This window comes from Cololabis saira, chromosome 3 (assembly GCF_033807715.1).
Source record: "Cololabis saira isolate AMF1-May2022 chromosome 3, fColSai1.1, whole genome shotgun sequence".
Taxonomy (NCBI): domain Eukaryota; kingdom Metazoa; phylum Chordata; class Actinopteri; order Beloniformes; family Belonidae; genus Cololabis; species Cololabis saira.
Window position 1 is genome coordinate 10,570,851 of NC_084589.1, and position 23,107 is coordinate 10,593,957.

Consider the following 23,107-nt stretch of genomic DNA (forward strand, 5'->3'; position numbering starts at 1 on the left):
AATAAAACAAAAAAAAACACTTGCCGGTCACATAGATTCTATTGTCAGTTATGCATTTCATCCCAAATCATTTGGGCCAAATGCATATCAGTCGGCGTTTCTTTAAGTATTTCTGAGCCTAATAATAAAAATAAAAAAATAAATAAAAATATTAAAAAATAAATAAAAAACAAATATATATAAAAAATAAATAAATAAAACAAATATATATATTAATAAAATAAATATAAATGATATATTAAAATATATATGATATATATATTATATATAAAAAATGCATATATATACATATATATTCCTTAGGTCCTTAGGTTTTCACCTAGGTTTTGAGCCTAATAATAAAAAATAAATACAAAGATAAAATAAAAAAACAAAAATACATTGAAAAAAAAAAAAATATATATATATATATATATATGTATATATATATATATATATATATATATATATATATATATGCCTTAGGTCCTTACCTAGGTTTTGAGCCTAATAATAAAAAAAAATAAAAAAATATTTAAAAAAAATAAAAAACAAAATATATTAAAAAAAATAAAAAATAAATGTATTAATATAATAAATATATAATATATATTATATATATTATATATTAAAAATGCATATATATATATATATATATATATATATATATATATATATATATATATATATATATATATATATATATATATATATATATATATATATATATGTCTTAGGTCCTTTGGTTTTTACCAACATGATATTAACCATTAATATATATGCAGACACGTTAGAAAGTAGACAGAGATGCTGCCTGATACTGTCCCGTCAAACCCACCACCACACAATTAAACCATTTGGCGCGTAAACTGAGATGAATAAGTCTTTTTGTGTGTTGTCTCACGTTCGTGTCCGTGGAGATTCTGTTCTTGAAAACTAGTTCAATGTGTTTTCCTCTTGGACTAAAAGTGTTGCGGAGTTGGACTCACTAATCTGTCATGTCAAAAGCTCTCCTAGTGAATACACCGATTATACTACAACATACTCCACTGATGTCATATTAAAGTCGGGTTTCCACTAACTACACAACACAACTAACTGTGGTTAAATTCACTTTAAAAAGCCTCCTGGCGCAGTAGCTCGTGTTTCATTTCACCGATATCGAAACACAGAACTCATTTAGCCGCGAATTAAAGGAGCTAGCAGGACGACACGTGGCTGACGGAGTCACGGTTCTATCATTTATTTTGCTCTTTATCTCTGCTCTCTCCAGCAGCGGCGACAGAACACAAGGACGTACCAGAGAGACGCTGGACCGCTAACCAACCCGGACCTCAGGACCAGCTACCACAGCTCCGGTTCACCTGGACATCCGCTCTGACCCTCCACAATAAAATCACCTGGACATCCGCTCTGACCCTCCACAATAAAACCACCTGGACATCCGCTCTGACCCTCCACAATAAAATCACCTGGACATCCGCTCTGACCCTCCACAATAAAATCACCTGGACATCCGCTCTGACCCTCTACAATAAAAGCTAACCAACCCGAACCAGCATAGACATAATAAAATCTTTTCTTTCTCTACCTCAAACTGCTGCACCTTAAATGTTTATTCTGTTCATTCTGTATCATAGAAATACCACATTTGTTTTATTGTTTATTTTATTACCAAACAGCGAAATTACCGGAGTCAAATAATTCCTTGTTGGACAATGTTCGAACCTGGCCAATAAAGCTGATTCTGATTCTGATTCTGATGTTCCCAAACGTGGCAACAGCGCCCTCTGCTGGTTCACGGCGGTATGGTCGTAAGCGGCAGCTGCGGCTTCACAACTGTCTTTTATACGCGCACTTACCGAGTGTATTGTCACGTTTGTGTTTTTTTCATCATAACTGAACAACACAAACATCCGTATGCTGTCCTTTGACGTCCGAGTTACTCCTTAAAATAAATGGATGGCGCTCCTATAGTTTATTTCTTTAGTTCAGCCACTTATAGGCTCTGCAAAGCGATTTAGCCTTTTTCCTATTCACCCGTTCACAGCCTCTTATTTTAGACACTCACAATGTAACAACAACCCCCCGGTGAACATGTGGGAGTGAAGTGTCTCATAAACACCGACACACGGCAGCTGCAGAGTTTCAGCTCCGCTAGAATCGACCAGAGCGATGGATAAAACAGAGTGGCGACAACTTTTGTTCTCGCCGCCAGAGCGGTCACGTGGTTCATGTAGGCCCCGCGAGTTCCAAATCAAAGCTGCGCTGTCATGTTCGTCTATGGGACAGACAGCAGTGAGCTCGTTTTTGAACGGCAAATATTAAAATAAACCGTACACAAGTACATTTACAGCTGATAATGAATCACTGTGAATACATCAATGTCAGTTACGTGTATTGAATGGCTAGATCACAACTAAAAGCCTAATTAGACAAGCTTTTCTGTTTTATTTTGGGGGGAGGGAAAACTTCACTTCTTGGATTGCAGAAAAATTAGCAATTGAACTGTAATCTGGTGCAATGCATCTCTTGTGTAGCTATGTCAGATTAATGTAAGCGATTTATCAAGAGCAAGTTATATCTGTGAGAACAAGTAAAATAATTAAAAGACAATGTATGAAGGCTCTTACATCACAGAAAAATATGTTTGGCATTACGGAAGAACAATTTTATTTAACAGAGAGTGTATTCCAGCATTAGGACAGCAGAAAAAAGGTGGGGCTACGAAATGTCTTACATTTCTTACAGTGGAACACAAGCTGCTTTTACACACTTACAGAGAATATGAGCATATATTTTATTAGAATACCTGCTAAGGGGCAGGATGGACCATTAAACCTTTAATATGTAATCAGTGTAATAATAATAATAATACATTTTATTTGTAAAGCACTTTTCATTTATTAAAGATTCTTGCATTGATCCAAGTGTGCAGATCCTCTTTTTTTTTACATAAAGCACTTTTCATAAAATAATCTTAAAATGCTAACATAAACAAAGGGAATAAAATCAAGACACATAAAAGACCAGGGGCCTTATGTATTAAGAGTGCGGCGCACAAAAAACGTGCGTACGCCACTTTCAACGCTCAGGCTGGTGAACGCACTTTTCTGAGGTTCTGTCCGTTGGCGACACTCACTGGTGATGCAGTGAAGTGCAGAATATGAGGAAACTTAACGTCAACAATAAGTTCACGACCACGTGAAGGACACGACAGTCCCCACATCACCAGATAAGTTACACAAGAGTGGAGCTGCAACAATCTCACAATCAACCACATGATCTGAACAAACAACTAAAGGAGCTCAACGATGGAACCTGCAAATCCTGATGGAGCTTTGGCTCCGAGAGGAACCTGCTGATGGCAGGATCGGGAGCGAGTCCTCAGGCACCACACCGATCTGCTGGTCCAGGACTAAGACTGAACCATCTGCTGGTTCAGGTACCAAGAGGATCTTCTGGATCTCGGCCCTGAACTGGACCAGCTTGTCCGGTTCAGACCTATGGAGCTAGAACAGTCTCATAATTCACAAATGCACAGGACAAGTTTTACAAATGCACAGACCGATTTGCAAATACACACACCGTTTCACACGTGCACAGGACAAGTTTTACAAATGCACAGACCGATTTACAAATGCAGAGGACAAGTTTTACAAATGCACACACCGATTTGCAAATGCACACACAGTTTCACACGTGCACAGAACAATTCACACGTGCGTAAGATATACAAATGTATTTTTGATGCACACACAAATATAACCTGATTTACAAATGTTTTTTTGTCTGTGAGCTGCGCTGGATTTGTGTGTGAGTTTTGAGACTCTCCTGACGTGACTAGATCCACAAATGTGTTTTTTTTTTAACACGGAAGGATCTGCAAATACAGAAGGATCTGTATTTGCAAATCGGTCTGTGCATTTGTAAAACTTGTCCTGTGCATTTGTGAATTATGAGACTGTTCTAGCTCCATACTAAATCGCTTTGCAGAGCCTATAAGTGGCTGAACTAAAGAAATAAACTATAGGAGCACCATCCATTTATTTTAAGGAGTAACTCGGTCGTCAAAGGACAGCATACGGATGTTTGTGTTGTTCAGTTATGATGAAAAAAACACAAACGTGACAGTACACTCGGTAAGTGCGCGTCTAGAAGACAGTTGTGAAGCCGCAGCTGCCGCTTACGACCATACCGCCATGAACCAGCAGAGGGCGCTGTTGCTACGTTTGGGAACATGTGCACATTCATCCTCGTTTGCAGCAAATCAGCTCAGACGCGTAGCGTTCAAATGCTCTTTCATGGAGCACATTAGAGTGAAGATGTATTTCTTTTCTTGTTATTATAAACACCAGAAAACCAGACACACACAGCTGTTTAAAAGCACAGCAGAAGTAGTGAAATGATTTTGCCATAGGACCATGAAAATATTATAACTGTAATGGCAATCTAACAACAAAAAATGCCATGTGAGGGAATTTGAAGACATTTCCAACTCATGCTGGTTCCAAAAAAAGTGGTCCGACAGGGAGCTGCGTTCAACACTTTATTTTACATGTGCAAAGCTTCAAAAAACAACACCTACAATACCCGGTGTTAAAAACCTTGGTCACACTAGCAGTATGCAGAAGTAAGATTCTAAAGAATAATCGACTTAATAAACTTTCAGCCAACTGTGGCGTATTTATTACAGCTTCAGCGACGCAGATACAGGCTGCTCTCATCAACAGGTGCAGAGGACAGAGAGAGTGAGCAGGGCGCGAACACACCCTTTTATATGACGTACCGCTGACGTCATCATGTCAGCTCCTTTCACATCAAACAGCAGTAGTAGTACAGTAACAGTCATATATTAACATTTAACACCCGGGTGCTGAATGAGAGGTTAAAAAACAAGCTTGTGTATTATCAAAAACAACACATTATGCACTGAGTTGATGTGAAGATGTCTTCCAGCTCAGGATGAAACATTTTACCAAGCATTCTTATGAGTTATTCCCATTGATTTTAAGACTCTAAAACCATTCCAATAAAACATGATCTTGCTATCTAATCGTTACATTTTAGCACACACAAGTTGTCGTGGATGACACTGTATTTAAAGTTTTATCATCACCAAAAAAAAACAAACGCCAGCTTTTCTTCTTGTACAAATGAGTTCCAATTGCTTTCAGTGATATTGATTTAACACATGCATTGGTCTCTATAGCTGTGTTCACACTGCCAGCCCAATATGCAATAACTAGCATACTGCTTGTTGAGCTGCATGTAATTCAACTGAGTGCAAAAGATGATGCAGACTGTCTGACTCTGTTACAAGATCTGCCCTGGTGCTCTCAGATGTCTGCCGTCTTCATTGCATCCCGGTCTGAAGGAGGAAGCTTGAAACTGTGAAATATGACTGGATCACTGACTGGACTGTTGTTGGCACAACAGCTGATGATGTGCAACAAAAGCTTTATTCAACTGGACTCAGTGTCAGTGAGTGTCTTCCTGGAGCACAGGCGTGGGAGGTGGCTTTGTCGGAGTAAAAGGCATCACGCACACCTGCTGGATTAAAAAAACAATAAGGAAAAATTGCATCCCCCCTGAAATAAAAATGGTCAAAATCATCCCCACTTTAAAACTGCCATCCCCCCTTTCCATCCCTTATGTCATTTCATCAATGAATGTGGTTTTACTGCTATTTCAACATTTAGAGTCATCACCAGAAAAATAACTTATTTGACAATTTTCACCTGTTTCAAGTAAAATTTCACTTCAAATGAGTAGAAAAATCTGCCAGTGGGACAAGATTTATCTTCTTATGATAAGCAAGAAAATCTTGTTCCACTGGCAGATTTTTCTACTTATTTCAAGTGAAAATCTACTTGAAACAGGTGAAAATTGTTGTTTTTTCCAGTGATGAGTCTTGTTTTAAGTGTAATGAGATTTTTTTTTACTAAAATTAGACATTTTAACTAGAAATAAGACAAATATTCTTGTTAAGATTTTGAGTTTTTGGAGTGATCCATTTTACTTATCAGGGGACAGTTTGAGTGAAATATTGATTAATCTGTATTGAAACGCTACCGTTTATAAGCCGAATAGTAACTGGCGTGACACTTATACACAGGATTCAATTTTACGTACAAGCATCATCTCCTTCACATTGTATTTAAACTTTCTTCATTACCCTGCTTTTCTAGCGGCAGTTTGGCGTGTATGAGGCACCTGATATTGCTTTGTTTAAGCAGTTTGGGCTGCATTCTTGCTCTATAAATAAAGTTTATAATATTTATGATTGTTGTTATTTTAATAAAATATATTTTCTTGCATGATTACTTGAGAATAATGTGTCTTTTTTTTTTTTTTTTTTAGATTGTGAGCAGAAAGACACAACTCTATGCAACCTGTTACTGCCATCATTAAAATTCTTTGTACACTTATTGGCTGCATACAGTTTTTGTATAAAATCCTGCTGCAGCTTTTCACTTTCCAACAATAGACTAGGTAGAATGTCAGAAATGGGCTTATTTAACATTTTGGGGGTATTTAAAGTGGCTGTATCCAAATCTGCTACAGTATGTACCAGGCTCAAAAAAATTAGTTTTAAGCCTCCTAATTACTACAATAACATAGGCCTAAAAACATAGGCATTGCAGTAATTAGGTGAACAGGATAGAATATTAAAGTATCATCTACATGAACCCTCTCTGGCTTGTTCCTTATGAACAATAAGTTGTTTTTTTAGATATTGGATGCAAATTCGCACATAATGACGTCACACTTAATTTGGATGTGAATTTGAAAATTGTGATATGATTTTTTTTTTTTTTGTTGTCTCAGGGTAAGCAGTAATCTACAGAAGTTTCATGGTGATTAATTGACTTTTTTTTTTCCCTGTTCAGCAGTAATGCATTGCCAGTGGAGTTGATATACTTATTTCTCTATATTGAGGCATTTCAGCAGATTTGGTAGGCGGTCTCCCAGCCAAGTCCCTATGCCGACCAATGGTTGAGCTCTGTTCAGCAGAGAGAGCGCTCAACCCACCAATCATTGAGCGAGACACGTCTGTACGGCGGCCATGACAGTCTGACACCTCAGTCAGGGGACAGTTTGTAGAACTTTTAAAAGAAAAGAAAAAGTGGTTCAGCTGAGTTTGGTCACTGGCTGTCAGTTCATGTGTGCATTTCCGTTTTGTATCCATAAAGAGTATTGATTTTAAAGATTTGTTTAAACTTACTTAGTGATTTGCATGATTTCATTTCATCTTTGCAGTTGTTCCACAGATTAATTCCCTTCATGCTGTTTTTTAAAATTGCATATTCCCCTGAGATTGTGTTTATTTTCTTTTATTTGAAACAACTTCTGGATGCCTTGTGGCAACTGATGATGAGCTCATTCACAAGTGGAGCTGGTGGATTCTAGCGGAGCTGAAACTCTGCAGCTGCCGTGTGTCTGTGTTTATGAGACGCCCCACTTCACTCTCACATGTTGAGTTGGAACAGGCAGTGAGATGGTAATAAGCTGTTCCTAGCTTTATACATGAATTGTGCAGTTTGGAATTCTACTATGTCAAAAAATTGGATTATTTTAGAATTGAACAATAAGGAATTGGTGTGTTCACGAAAACCAGCCTTATGAATTATCCTTATGGCTCTTTTCTGCAGTATGAATAGTGGTTGCAATTAACTTTTAATAATAATAATAATAATAATAATAATAATAATAATAATAATAATAATAATATATATAATAATATATATAATTAATACATTATTATTATTATTATTATTATTATTATTATTATTATTATTATTATTGTTATTATTATTATTCACTCATCTATTATTATTATTATTATTATTATTATTATCATTTATGTAATATTTGATGTAGTTTATGGACTCCAGGAAGATTAGTGGTCGCCAAGGCGCTAGCTAATGGAGATCAATCCAATAAACAAATAAATAAACAAATAAATAAACAAACAAACAAACAAACAAACAAACAAAGCAGGTATAAAAATGTGTGAGTAGAGGGAGCAAGAAGAGCACTGTCTGCTGGTTGAAAAAGCTTACAGCACCGGGTATTCCCAGGCGATCTCCCAGCCAAGTCCCTATGCCCACCAATGGTTGAGCTCTGTTCAGCAGAGAGAGCGCTCAACCCGCCAATCATTGAGCGCTGTTGAGCAGCAGTGATCGCCAATCATAATTGAGCGAGACACGTCTGTACGGCGGCCATGACAGTTTGACACCTCAGGGGACAGTTTGAGTGAAATATTGATTCATCTGTATTGAAACGCTACCGTTTATAAGCCGAATAGTAAGTGGCGTGACACTTATTCAATTTTACGTCCAAGCATCATCTCCTCGCTGCATTCACGCAACCAGTGCTTAATTTGTAAATTGGGAGGTCCCGGAGCGCAGTGGCTCCGGTGCGAGAGAAAAAAAAAAGCGCAACACACACACACACACACACACACACACACACACACACACACACACACACACACACACACACACACACACACACACACACACACACACACACACACACACACACACAGCTGGAGATTGCCCATCTCCAGTGCGCTTTTGGCTTTTACGCATGGAACGAAGAAACATAAAACAGCACACACACACACACACACAGATGCGCTGTGTGAGACACATTAAGCAACCCAACTGTCCTTTTGAAGCCACATAGATGTACTACTTGTATACATTTTACCATTATGCCGTTGTTGCTGTTTATTGTGTTTTTGGAATTGATATGAGCGCGCAGCGGTGCGTAAAAAGTATATATTTATTTGTTACAGGTGTACCGGAGCGCGCTCCGGCTTGCTCCCCCTCAAATTAAGCCCTGCACGCAACACATTGACGACTTGGCAGGCTCATAATCCGATTCTGGCGTATTTATGTGTTGTGTAAACTACGCCGAAGTCTCGGCAAACGCTGTGAGATGTAAATAATTGTGGCAACCTGAGTTTTCCATAAGCAGTATAGTATTTTGTACCGTTGTCTGTTTAGTTGTCTCCGTTCCGCTTATGGAGTTTGGCGTTGATGGCAGTGAACGCGTTTATGTTGCCATGGTTACCGGTCGCTTCATATACATAAATATTATGCTATCATAACATGTGGAAATCAATGTGTTTATGACGTTCACTGTCATATGTTTAATTCAACTGCAGATTTTGGTCACCTTTCACTAAATCAGTGGTGATCCTAGTTATTATTTGCATCAAATGTCGGCCGACGCGCTGGGCAGACCCCGCTGGGCGTGCCGACGTCTCGGCAGCCCCGTGCGGGGAACCTCGGGAGCGGCCGGACCCCACCCCGCCTCGACGCACCGTTTTCTGGGTGGGTGTGGGTCCGCTGGAGCTGGGGGTTCAACCGCGAGCTCCGCAGCGTGGATGAAAAGGGTTTGAGAAACACCGTGCGTTCCGGAGGAATACACCGCCGCCAGAGCGGCAGCCGACGTCGGAGGTCGGCCTGCCCGGCGGCGGCGGGGCTCCGTGGGGGGACACCTGGGGCGGATCGACTTGGACGGACGGGCGGACGGGTTGTTTTTAACTGTTGTTTTGTTGCATCTGATATTGCTTTGTTTAAGCAGTTTGGGCTGCATTCTTGCTCTATAAATAAAGTTTATAATATTTATGATTGTTGTTATTTTAATAAAATATATTTTCTTGCATGATTACTTGAGAATAATGTGTCTTTTTTTTTTTTTTTTTAGATTGTGAGCAGAAAGACACAACTCTATTCAACCTGTTATTGCCATCATTAAAATTCTTTGTACACTTATTGGCTGCATACAGTTTTTGTATAAAATGCTGCTGCAACCTTTCACTTTCCAACAATAGACTAGGTAGAATGTCAGAAATGGGCTTATTTAACATTTTGGGGGTATTTAAAGTGGCTGTATCCAAATCTACTACAGTATGTACCAGGCTAAAAAAAATAGTTTTAAGCCTCCTAATTACTACAATAACATAGGCCTAAAAACATAGGCATTGTAGTAATTGGGTGAACAGGATATAATATTAAAGTATCACATATCTACATGAACCCTCTCTGGCTTGTTCCTTATGAACAATAAGTTGTTTTTTTAGATATTGGATGCAAATTCGCACATAATGACGTCACACTTAATTTGGATGTGAATTTGAAAATTGTGATATGATTTTTTTTTTCGTTGTCTCAGGTAATCTACAGAAGTTTCATGGTGATTAATTTACATTTTTTTGCCCTGTTCAGCAGTAATGCATTGCCAGTGGAGTTGATATACTTATTTCTCTATATTGAAGCATTTCAGCAGATTTGAATTCAGCAATACTGAAGAGACTTAACCCCCAGATGTTGTATTTACCATGAGTTTTATTCTCCATTCATTAATACATCAATTATCATTAATACATAATTTGCAAAGACACCACACACGTCTGAATGACCCCTGAAGCGCTTCTTCATCTTTGCCACAGCCTGGGATCGAACCCACGACCTTCTGCTTCAAAGCTCCACCGCTTGGACACCTCCATCCCCAGGATCACCAGGCTCACCCACACCCCAGGTTGACCATAGGGACTTGGGGGGGTCATGAGCCATTCCCAGGCGGTCTCCCATCCAAGTACTAACCCGGCCCGACCCTGCTTAGCTTCCGAGATCAGACGAGATCGGGCGTATTCAGGCTGGTATGGCCGTAAGCGAAAGCTGAACCCTGGAATAACTCTTATATAGTGTTCACTTCTCGGCAACCACATGCCCGATGTCTGAGACGGAGAGTAAAACCGGTGTGTTCAAGAGTCAGTGGAGCTCATTCACAAGTGGAGCTGGTGGATTCTAGCGGAGCTGAAACTCTGCAGCTGCCGTGTGTCGGTGTTTATGAGACGCCCCACTTCACTCCCACATGTTGAGTTGGAACAGGCAGTGAGATGGTAATAAGCTGTTCCTAGCTTTATACATGAATTGTGCAGTTTGGAATTCTACTATGTCAAAAAATTGGATTATTTTAGAATTGAACAATAAGGAATTGGTGTGTTCACGAAAACCAGCCTTATGAATTATCCTTATGGCTCTTTTCTGTAGTATGAATAGTGGTTGCAATGAACTTTTAATAATAATAATAATAATATTATATATAATTAATACATTATTATTATCATTATTGTTATTATTATTATTATTATTGTTATTATTATTATTATTATTATTATTATTATTATTATTATTATTATTATTATTATTATTATTATTATTATTATTATCATTCACTCATCTATTATTATTATTATTATTATTATCATTCACTCATCTATTATTATTATTATTATTATTATTATTATTATTATTATTATTATTATTATTTATGTAATATTTGATGTAGTTTATGGACCCCAGGAAGATTAGTGGTCGCCAAGGCGGTAGCTAATGGGGATCAATCCAATAAACAAAGAAATAAACAAATAAACAAACAAACAAACAAACAAACAAACAAACAAACAAAGCAGGTATAAAAATGTGTGAGTAGAGGGAGCAAGAGCACTCTCTGCTGGTTGAAAAAGCTTACAGCACCGGGTATTCCCAGGCGGTCTCCCATCCAAGTACTAACCCGGCCCGACCCTGCTTAGCTTCCGAGATCAGACGAGATCGGGCGTATTCAGGCTGGTATGGCCGTAAGCGAAAGCTGAACCCTGGAATAACTCTTATATAGTGTTCACTTCTCGGCAACCACATCCCCGATGTCTGAGACGGAGAGTAAAACCGGTGTGTTCAAGAGTCAGTGGAGCTCATTCACAAGTGGAGCTGGTGGATTCTAGCGGAGCTGAAACTCTGCAGCTGCCGTGTGTCGGTGTTTATGAGACGCCCCACTTCACTCCCACATGTTGAGTTGGAACAGGCAGTGAGATGGTAATAAGCTGTTCCTAGCTTTATACATGAATTGTGCAGTTTGGAATTCTACTATGTCAAAAAATTGGATTATTTTAGAATTGAACAATAAGGAATTGGTGTGTTCACGAAAACCAGCCTTATGAATTATCCTTATGGCTCTTTTCTGTAGTATGAATAGTGGTTGCAATGAACTTTTAATAATAATAATAATAATATTATATATAATTAATACATTATTATTATCATTATTGTTATTATTATTATTATTATTGTTATTATTATTATTATTATTATTATTATTATTATTATTATTATTATTATTATCATTCACTCATCTATTATTATTATTATTATTATTATCATTCACTCATCTATTATTATTATTATTATTATTATTATTATTATTATTATTATTATTATTATTATTATTATTTATGTAATATTTGATGTAGTTTATGGACCCCAGGAAGATTAGTGGTCGCCAAGGCGGTAGCTAATGGGGATCAATCCAATAAACAAAGAAATAAACAAATAAACAAACAAACAAACAAACAAACAAACAAACAAACAAACAAACAAAGCAGGTATAAAAATGTGTGAGTAGAGGGAGCAAGAAGAGCACTCTCTGCTGGTTGAAAAAGCTTACAGCACCGGGTATTCCCAGGCGGTCTCCCATCCAAGTACTAACCCGGCCCGACCCTGCTTAGCTTCCGAGATCAGACGAGATCGGGCGTATTCAGGCTGGTATGGCCGTAAGCGAAAGCTGAACCCTGAAATGACTCTTATATAGTGTTCACTTCTCGGCAACCACATCTCCGATGTCTGAGACGGAGAGTAAAACCGGTGTGTTCAAGAGTCAGTGGAGCTCATTCACAAGTGGAGCTGGTGGATTCTAGCGGAGCTGAAACTCTGCAGCTGCCGTGTGTCGGTGTTTATGAGACGCCCCACTTCACTCCCACATGTTGAGTTGGAACAGGCAGTGAGATGGTAATAAGCTGTTCCTAGCTTTATACATGAATTGTGCAGTTTGGAATTCTACTATGTCAAAAAATTGGATTATTTTAGAATTGAACAATAAGGAATTGGTGTGTTCACGAAAACCAGCCTTATGAATTATCCTTATGGCTCTTTTCTGCAGTATGAATAGTGGTTGCAATTAACTTTTAATAATAATAATAATAATAATAATAATAATATATATATATATATATATATATATATATATATATATAATATATATAATATATATAATAATAATAATAATATATATAATTAATACATTATTATTATCATTATTATTATTATTATTATTATTATTATTATTATTCACTCATCTATTATTATTATTATTATTATTATTATCATTTATGTAATATTTGATGTAGTTTATGGACTCCAGGAAGATTAGTGGTCGCCAAGGCGGTAGCTAATGGGGATCAATCCAATAAACAAATAAATAAAGAAATAAATAAACAAACAAACAAACAAACAAACAAACAAACAAAGCAGGTATAAAAATGTGTGAGTAGAGGGAGCAAGAAGAGCACTGTCTGCTGGTTGAAAAAGCTTACAGCACTGGGTATTCCCAGGCGGTCTCCCATCCAAGTACTAACCCGGCCCGACCCTGCTTAGCTTCCGAGATCAGACGAGATCGGGCGTATTCAGGCTGGTATGGCCGTAAGCGAAAGCTGAACCCTGAAATAACTCTTATATAGTGTTCACTTCTCGGCAACCACATCCCCGATGTCTGAGACGGAGAGTAAAACCGGTGTGTTCAAGAGTCAGTGGAGCTCATTCACAAGTGGAGCTGGTGGATTGTAGCGGAGCTGAAACTCTGCAGCTGCCGTGTGTCGGTGTTTACAGAGCCGGATTAAATAAATGGACTACACTAGGCAGACTGTGATTTTCGGGCCCCCCTCCATTGATGTTATTTATGAAATCTTAAACTTACCAAAGTTACTAATAAAACTTAATTCACATTTTACATAGCAAAGTCATAGTCAAGTTGGTTCTTTGTATTCCAAAATAAGTCATGTGTTGTATATTAAACAGTCTATCAGACTATTTTTAGATTTTTATTATTTATACGTTATTACAATGCTCTATTAAATGCTATTAAATTATCCTTATCTTTTCGATTGTGAGCATTTAGCAGAAAATCTTAATTAAATGTGTTGATTAAATTGAATAGTTAAATAAGAAGTCAAATCTACAAAGACCAATACAATTTGCAGTAAGACAAAGTGTGCTGTAGTCTGTATGTCTGTATGTGTATATGTATGTATGTGTATGCGTATGCAGAGCCGTTAGAGAGATTTGCGAGGCCCTGTGTGAAATAGCCAGGGTGGCCCTCGCGCGTGAGCGTAGCGAGCGCGCGCGAAATTTTTGGGTTTTTCGGGTCGGATCTGGTGTCTCTATGCGCAATTTTAACTCTCCAATTAGCAAAATACTGGATACCTTCCCCTGCCTCATCATCATCTGGGCTTACCTCGACGCGGGGCCCCACGGCTGCTTGAGACCCGAGCGGATCGGTGATTTTTGTAACAAATTTATCAAACGTGCCTTTCAGAGAGGCATTAAACTCTTCCATTGTCTTTAGTTTTTTTCTTTTTTCATCCCCTGATGGAAATTTCCTGAATCTGTCTCGTTTTCTCGACATTGTGTGACAGTTTGTTCCACCTCCACCCGTCTGGATCAGAGCAGCTTGTGTCTGCGCTTGGTCTGATCATTGGATTGAACAACAGACACGCGTCATCATTGCACATATATTTATTGATATGCACAGACTAGTACACATTTAGGTCTGTAATGGAACGTGACTGTTGATATTTATAAAGAAAAAAAAAAAAAATAGGGGAAAAAAAAACGGCCCATAGCGCCAGGCCCCTTGGGGCGCCAGGCCCCTTGGGGCGCCAGGCCCCTTGGGGCGCCAGGCCCCGTGCGGTCGCACGGTTCGCACATCCCTTGCGGCGGCCCTGTGCGTATGTATGCGTATATATATATATGTATGTATACTAAATATAGTAATAATGCACATATATATATATATGCCTTAGGTTTTTACCGGCATGTTATCAACCATTAATATGTGTGCAGACAAAAAAAAAAAAAAAAAAAATTTTTTTTTTTTTTTTTTTTTTTTTTTTTCCCCTCTGTCTGGGCCCCCCCCCTGTCGGGCCCTAGGCACGTGCCTACTCTGCCTCTCCGTTAATCCGGCTCTGGGTGTTTATGAGACACTTCCCTCCCACATGTTGAGTTGGAACAGGCAGTGAGATGGTAATAAGCTGTTCCTAGCTTTATACATGAATTGTGCAGTTTGGAATTCTACTATGTCAAAAAATTGGATTATTTTAGAATTGAACAATAAGGAATTGGTGTGTTCACGAAAACCAGCCTTATGAATTATCCTTATGGCTCTTTTCTGCAGTATGAATAGTGGTTGCAATTAACTTTTAATAATAATAATAATAATAATGAATACATTATTATTATCATTATTGTTATTATTATTATTATTATCATTATTATTATTATTATTATTATTATTATTATTATTATTATTATTATTATTATCATTTATGTAATATTTGATGTAGTTTATGGACCCCAGGAAGATTAGTGGTCGCCGAGGCGGTAGCTAATGGGGATCAATCCAATAAACAAATAAATAAAGAAATAAATAAACAAACAAACAAACAAACAAACAAACAAACAAACAAACAAACAAAGCAGGTATAAAAATGTGTGAGTAGAGGGAGCAAGAAGAGCACTGTCTGCTGGTTGAAAAAGCTTACAGCACCGGGTATTCCCAGGCGGTCTCCCATCCAAGTACTAACCCGGCCCGACCCTGCTTAGCTTCCGAGATCAGACGAGATCGGGCGTATTCAGGCTGGTATGGCCGTAAGCGAAAGCTGAACCCTGAAATAACTCTTATATAGTGTTCACTTCTCGGCAACCACATCCCCGATGTCTGAGACGGAGAGTAAAACCGGTGTGTTCAAGAGTCAGTGGAGCTCATTCACAAGTGGAGCTGGTGGATTGTAGCGGAGCTGAAACTCTGCAGCTGCCGTGTGTCGGTGTTTATGAGACACTTCACTCCCACATGTTCACCGGGGGGTTGTTGTCACATTGTGAGTGTTTAAAATAAGAGGCTGTGAACGGGTGAATAGGAAAAAGACTAAATCGCTTTGCAGAGCCTATAAGTGGCTGAACTAAAGAAATAAACTATAGGAGCGCCATCCATTTATTTTAAGGAGTAACTCGGTCGTCAAAGGACAGCATACGGATGTTTGTGTTGTTCAGTTATGATGAAAAAGACACAAACGTGACAGTACACTCGGTAAGTGCGCGTATAGAAGACAGTTGTGAAGCCGCAGCTCCCGCTTACGACCATACCGCCGTGAACCAGCAGAGGGCGCTGTTGCTACGTTTGGGAACATCAGAATCAGAATCAGCTTTATTGGCCAGGTTCGAACATTGTCCAACAAGGAATTTGACTCCGGTCATTTCGCTCTTTGGTAATAAAATAAACAATAAAACAAATGTAGTATTTCTATGATACAGAATAAACAGAATAAACATTTAAGGTGCAGCAGTTTGAGGTAGAGAAAGAAAAGAAAAAGGGACAGTTCTGAATAAAAATACAAATAAACATAACCTATTTACAATTTTACAAAATGCATTGCCAGTGGAGTTGATATACTTATTTCTCTATATTGAGGCATTTCAGCAGATTTGAATTCAGCAATACTGAAGAGACTTAACCCCCAGATGTTGTATTTACCATGAGTTTTATTCTCCATTCATTAATACATCAATTATCATTACTACATAATTTGCAAAGACACGTCTGAATGACCCCTGAAGCGCTTCTTCATCTTTGCCACAGCCTGGGATCGAACCAGCAACCTTCTGCTTCACAGCTCCACAGCTTGGACACCTCCTTCCCCAGGATCACCCACACCCCAGGTTGACTAAAGGGACTTGGGGGAGTCATGAGCCATTCCCAGGCGATCTCCCAGCCAAGTCCCTATGCCGACCAATGGTTGAGCTCTGTTCAGCAGGGAGAGCGCTCAACCCGCCAATCATTGAGCGCTGTTGAGCAGCAGTGATCGCCAATCATCATTGAGCGAGACACGTCTGTACGGCGGCCATGACAGTCTGACACCTCAGGGGACAGTTTGAGTGAAATATTGATTAATCTGTGTTGAAACGCTACCGTTTATAAGCCGAATAGTAAGTGGCGTGACAAATACACAGGATTAAATTTTACGTCCAAGCATCATCTCCTCGCTGCATTCACGCAACCAGTGCTTAATTTGTAAAGTGGGAGGTCCCGGAGCGCAGTGGCTCCGGTGCGAGAGAAAAAAAAAGAAGCGCAACACACACACACACACACACACACACACACACACACACACACACACACACACACACACACACACACACACACACACACACACACAGCTGGAGATTGCCCATCTCCAGTGCGCTTTTGGCTTTTACGCATGGAACGAAGAAACATAAAACAGCACACTCACACAAAGATGCGCCGTGTGAGACACATTAAGCAGCCCAACTGTCCTTTTTAAGCCACATATATGTACTACTTGTGTAACTTTTACCATTATGCCGTTGTGCCGTTATGAGCGCGCAGCGGTGCGCAAAAAGTATATTTATTTACAGGTTTACCGGAGCGCGCTCCGGCTTGCTCCCCCTCAAATTAAGCCCTGCACGCAACACATTGACGACTTGGCAGGCTCATAATCCGATTCTGACGTATTTATGTGTTGTGTAAACTACGCCGAAGTCTCGGCAAACGCTGTGAGATGTAAATAATTGTGGCAACTTGAGTTTTCATAAGCAGTATAGTATTTTGTATCTTTGTCTGTTTAGTTGTCTCCGTTCCGCTTATGGAGTTTGGCGTTGATGGCAGCAAACGCGTTTATGTTGCCATGGTTACCGGTCGCTTCATATACATAAATATTATGCTATCATAACATGTGGAAATCAATGTGTTTATGACATTCACTGTCATATGTTTAATTCAACTGCAGATTTTGGTCACCTTTCACTAAATCAGTGGTGATCCTAGTTATTATTTGCATCAAATGTCACTGATTTTTAATTACACCAGTCACTAATAAGGAAGGCATTTCATTCATATAATAATGTAGATGCATCATTATCTAATGATTATAGTATTTAACCGCATATTAAACTTGTATATTTCTTCGTTCCCTGCCAACCTGCCAATCATGGAGACCTAAGGGTGGAGCCATGCGGGGAAGGGTCTCCCCTGACGGGCCAATCAGCATCATGCCGTTTGCCAGCCATAACTACAGTTTTCATTTCGCTGAGGTGAGTTTAATCTTCTTCACATTGAACTTTTCTATGTGTATATTTTAGCGTACGTTAAACTATCTTGATGCTGGTTTTTATGAATGAAAAGATTCTCTGAAAAGTGGCAACTTTCTGCGGCAAAGATGATTATTTACATAGCACTAATTAGTATGTTGGTAATGACAATGTAACGTTCAGCTAACAACTGCTAGTAGTTTGGCATCTCATTATTGTGAGAATTTCTGTATATTCTATCACTTTTATCATCATGACAGCATTTTAATTAACCTATAACATATTGTAAATGTGAAAAAAATTATTGTCTATCTATTATATCATCTAGTGATCTCCTTTTACCTCATCAAATAACCTAACTACTATTAAACCATGAGCTAGATAGTTATCTGAAACATGACAAAATATCATACAGTTTCATATTCACTTAATTAATATTTGTTTCTGTTGTTAAGGTTCAACATGGAGTGGAAGGGACATAAATGCAGTGTGTGCGACAAGACTTTCACTGAGAAGTCAAACCTGACAAGGCACATGAGGCTTCATGCTCCAAAGGAGATTGAGTGTGATGTGTGTAGTAAAAGCTTCACCTTCAAGCATCAACTGAACTCCCACCTGAAGCAGCATCTGTATCCACGCATTGCAGTGTATAGGCAGGGAGAGGCCAGGCTGCTGTGCTCAGATGCTGCTAGGACTGTGGCCGAGGCCCCCAGCAAAGCAGTTGACCCTGGATGGCTGGATCCTGAAAAGGCAGAGGCTGCTGCCAAGAAATCTGGAGGGGAAATGTGGAAAGGCCAGTTAATAATCACATTTGGCAAATACGCTGGACAGACATTCAGGTGGCTACTTGAAAATGATGTTGGCTGGGTGGTATGGTTGGTCGCTGAATATTGCCAGAAGGGTGAGAAGAATGAGCTCCTTAAATGGCAAAAGGAGCGAATGCTGGAGTTTGTCAGAGAGTTCCCTTCTGTCAAATGTCATCTTGACAAGAGGTTGGAGGTAATAACTGTTTTTCTCCTTTACTTTACTCAACATTACATTATAATTGCTTTAGACATATTAAGAACTCATTGGAGATGTTGGGTGGTACAGATGTATTTTATTTTTTTGCAGAAACGGGAATCAAAAAAAGAAAAGGCAGCTGCATCTTCTGTTTCCAAATTCCAACAGGAACCTGGCTATTTAAGCGATGCTGAAATATTGGCTGCTGCAGGTAATATTATGCTAAAATGAAAATCAAATAACCTTTCTTTACAACACAATATGCAAAAATTGCATAATACATTCACATCATACACTTTCTTGACTTAAGCTAGATAAATTTTAGTCTTGTGACGTATTATATGCACTGTATGTACACTCATCTGAAAGGAATGTAAACTGTAATGTGAGTAGAATAGACAACTTTTGTGTAAAATAATACTGATTAAGAAAGCTTCTGTACAACATTACAGCCATTTCTAATCTGAAAAAAATGTTTGTGTTTTGTGAAATTCATTACTACATATGAATCCATGTGGTTAATACATTTTTCTGGCATTTCTTCATCAGAAAAAGTCCTTGACGAGTCTGAGGTACCGGTCTCAACACAGCTTACCACCTGGGGAGAGCTCGCTCCAGCTGTGACCCAGGACTCTACCAACAGGCCCAGCACTTCTGAGGGAAGACCCACAGCTGAGAGCTCTGCCTCAGAATCCAGTGGCATCGTGCTGGGGGGTTGGCAGAAATACTGGGAGCAGCCACCTGCATCTGCCCAAGCCCTTGGTATAGCCCCTCCTAACATCAGGTGGCTAAAATGTGATGAGCGCTACGGTCTCTATGAAGGCTTGTCCAGGTTCAAGAATGCAAAAGGTGAGCTAGTGGAGAGGAAGCTCTTAAAGGAGAAGATGGAGTTCCACCCGCCTCCGCCTCCTGTCTCTGTCAAGGGAGCAGTGCCCAACATGATGGCCTTTTTTACCACCCCTGCCTTCTTCTGGCGGCCAGTTGGTGTGATGAAAGCCAAGATGCGCTGCCCCAACACCAACTGCCTTGCACCACCAGGGGAATACCTGGAGAAGAAAGGCTTTGGCAGCTATGCCAGGCAAGTGTGTGGGATGATGTACAACTACACCCTGTTGACAGAGAAACTGAAATGTTCTCACTGTGAAAGGATGCGGCAGGCGGTGAGCAGGGCACATGGTGATGCAGACAGTGACCAGGAGGAGGAGGATTCACATCACCTCCAACAGTACATGTGGTTGGCACACAGACCCAGGATTCTGATGAACCTCGCCCCAGCCATCAGAAGCATGTTTCCTGCAATTCTGTGTGGGAAGCGTGCTATCGACAGAGGTGTCATCACCCTGCTGAGCGACCGGCTCAATGCTGTGTCCATGAACAAGGTACAGAGACTGCTGCAGCAGGGCCACGATGAGTGGTATGTCCAACGGCGTGACCTTTACCAGACTCTCCTGTACGAGGCCCACACAGCTGGATCTTCATCGTCTCAGAGTGGCATCCTTTCCTTTGTAAAAGCTCCTGGTACGTACACCCCTCCCATCCCTCAGTCTCCTCTTCCATCTGCCCGTGTGCTGAGGCGTGCACACATGATCATGGAAATGGAAAGGATGCCTGAGTACAGAGCTGCCATCCTCAGTGTGACTGGAGAGATCCTCTGCATTGATGGTACAAAAAAGGTATGAATAAAACATCACTTTGATCAGTATTCTGTTGTGCTAACGAAGCTCAGTTCTTGATAATCAAGTCGAGTGAGAATACTTTGTGATTTATAGGCATGCAGGAGGACAGGCTGGAAAAGTTGTTACAGTAAGAGACACTGTAATATGAATGTTCTGCTTTGTTTTGTAGATCCTCAAGAAGATATATGGTGATGGCCAGGGCACCATGCAGTATGTCACCAGTGTTCTGAATGAATGGGGCCAGTTCTTGACGACAGTGGTGGTGGCAGCTGAGTCTGAGGGGTGCTACAGGCGTATGGCAAACGGTCTGACTGCCCGGTTCCAACGTGCAAACGCTCCTGCACCAAAGGTCATATATGCAGACAACAACTGTTGTCGGTAAGTTAAATAATACCTCCATATAACTGATAATGAAATTGATAATTCAATTGATAGATGAAACAGTGAAGATTAAATTACTTTTTCTTATTACCAGGAGCACAGGCTGTATACAATGTTGATATCATTTCAGTGACAGTGGTTCATCCTTCCTGGAGACTCTGTTCAGCGACTGGGTGCAGAAGGGTACTGTGGTCAGACTTGACATCCGACACTGACTGCACCGCTGGGATGCTGTCATCATCAAACAGAGCCATGCCAAGTATGGGGCATTCATGAGTGCTTTGGCAGGTGCAGTGTTGGCCTACAACAAGGACGACATGATGCTCTTGTGCAAGGCTGTCAGGAGTGGCAACCAGGAGTTGTACGCCGCATACTCCGACGAGGAAATGATATCCTTCCTCAAGCCTTGTCAGATCAGGTCCTACGTTAGGCGCATCACCCGTGGTGTTGACGTAAGTGTAAAATTAATCCACATATTAATTGTGTGAATTAGAAGCATCACACTGGATGAGCCCTAATTAATTATTATGTTAAATATATGTTACAGGAGACAGCTTCAGTGGTCGAGTCCATCATTGCTGAGTTCAAGGGAGCAGCAGGCCTTGACATCGATGGCATCCACCTGTTCAAGTCAGCAGAGGCAGTTGATGCTCACTGGGCAACTGCAAGCAAGCATCTTGGTTGCATGCAGGTGGGCTATTGTCTTTGTAGACACATTGTCATGTGTCATTGTAAAAGCATCTAAACAAATATGGCAATATTTCAAACGACACCATAATAAACAAGAAACTTGCGATTTGTTGTGTGTTTTACAGGATCCCCCCGGCATACAGCTGTACGTCGCTGTGAAGGTGGTCGTGCTGCATGGTGTTCGACTGAACAAGTACAGGTGCCGACGAGGCAGTAACTCCTTGGAGGGGTTGCATGCACACCTCTACAATGCCATTCCTTCCCAGAGATGTGGTATCATGCCATTCCAAGTAAGTAACAAAAATAACACTTCAATAGAACAAAAAATCTTTCAACAATACATTTTATTTCATAGCTTTAATAACGCATTCAATTGGTCTTGTGTTTCAGGTCTATCTGATTGTGTTTGCTGTCCAGTGGAACAATCGGATGGAGTCACTCCGGGTTGCTGGCGGTCAGGGTCGGCAGACATCATGCATGCGCGGCAGATCCAGCGCATGAATCAGCAGGCTGAGGTGCTCTTCGGCAAAGACCATGTCCTGGAGCCCAACTTTGCTGCTCCTATGCCCTATCCTGATCAGTACAGGGACCCAGAAGAGGAGGAGCTCCTTGGTGTGGAGTATGCCATGTGCCAGTCAACAAGCTTCACTGCGAGGAGTTACTATGCCCAGAGAGGTAAAGTTAATCGCACACTTGAACAATATACATACATACGAGGCTATACTATCCCTTTATTCTTCATCCATATTCTAACAATGACAGTAAAGTTAAATTTCATATCACCGGTAATATTAAACAAAAAAAAAATCTTGCATATTATGTGCATGTCTGTGTATGCATGAAGTGTTTGCAAGTGGCCAGACACATTTGTGATGAGTACAATTGCATATTTGCAGTTGAGGAAGCAGTTGAGGAAGAGCAGACTGGTGACGAAGAGGAGTCGGCTGAGCAAAGCGAGGAGGAGATGGCAGATGAGGGAATCGACATGCCTGCAGAGGAGGATCCTATTGATGACATCTGTAGGAAACACGCCATCCTCACGGAAGCAGAGCGTGTGGAGGAGGAGGATAGTCCCGCTCTGCAGGATGTGCTGATGACCCAGCGACATCTGCATCTGCCAGGAATAGAGGAAGTGGAGGCGTTGGC

At 40.0% G+C, this 23,107-nt stretch overlaps 1 protein-coding gene, 4 non-coding genes and 1 pseudogene across 6 annotated transcripts in view; all 6 read right to left on the reverse strand.

Moving 5' to 3' along the window:
• ythdc2 (YTH domain containing 2) overlaps nt 1–1,364 on the reverse strand; it is a 44,328-nt gene extending 42,964 nt beyond the window's left edge. For both annotated transcript variants that reach the window (XM_061715984.1, XM_061715975.1), the window contains exon 1: nt 1,280–1,364. The gene's annotated coding sequence lies outside the window, so the exon portion shown is untranslated. The remainder of the gene's footprint in view (nt 1–1,279) is intronic.
• A 9,184-nt stretch (nt 1,365–10,548) lies between these two features.
• On the reverse strand, nt 10,549–10,671 carry LOC133441268 (5S ribosomal RNA; annotated as a pseudogene).
• An 854-nt stretch (nt 10,672–11,525) lies between these two features.
• On the reverse strand, nt 11,526–11,644 carry LOC133441234 (5S ribosomal RNA). The gene has a single exon (XR_009782437.1). It is a non-coding gene; the product is annotated as a 5S ribosomal RNA (ribosomal RNA).
• Nucleotides 11,645–12,494: 850 nt separating this feature from the next.
• LOC133441235 (5S ribosomal RNA) lies at nt 12,495–12,613 on the reverse strand. The gene has a single exon (XR_009782438.1). It is a non-coding gene; the product is annotated as a 5S ribosomal RNA (ribosomal RNA).
• Nucleotides 12,614–13,419: 806 nt separating this feature from the next.
• On the reverse strand, nt 13,420–13,538 carry LOC133441247 (5S ribosomal RNA). Its single transcript, XR_009782448.1, has one exon. It is a non-coding gene; the product is annotated as a 5S ribosomal RNA (ribosomal RNA).
• A 2,104-nt stretch (nt 13,539–15,642) lies between these two features.
• LOC133441236 (5S ribosomal RNA) lies at nt 15,643–15,761 on the reverse strand. Its single transcript, XR_009782439.1, has one exon. It is a non-coding gene; the product is annotated as a 5S ribosomal RNA (ribosomal RNA).
• Nucleotides 15,762–23,107: the final 7,346 nt, after the last annotated feature.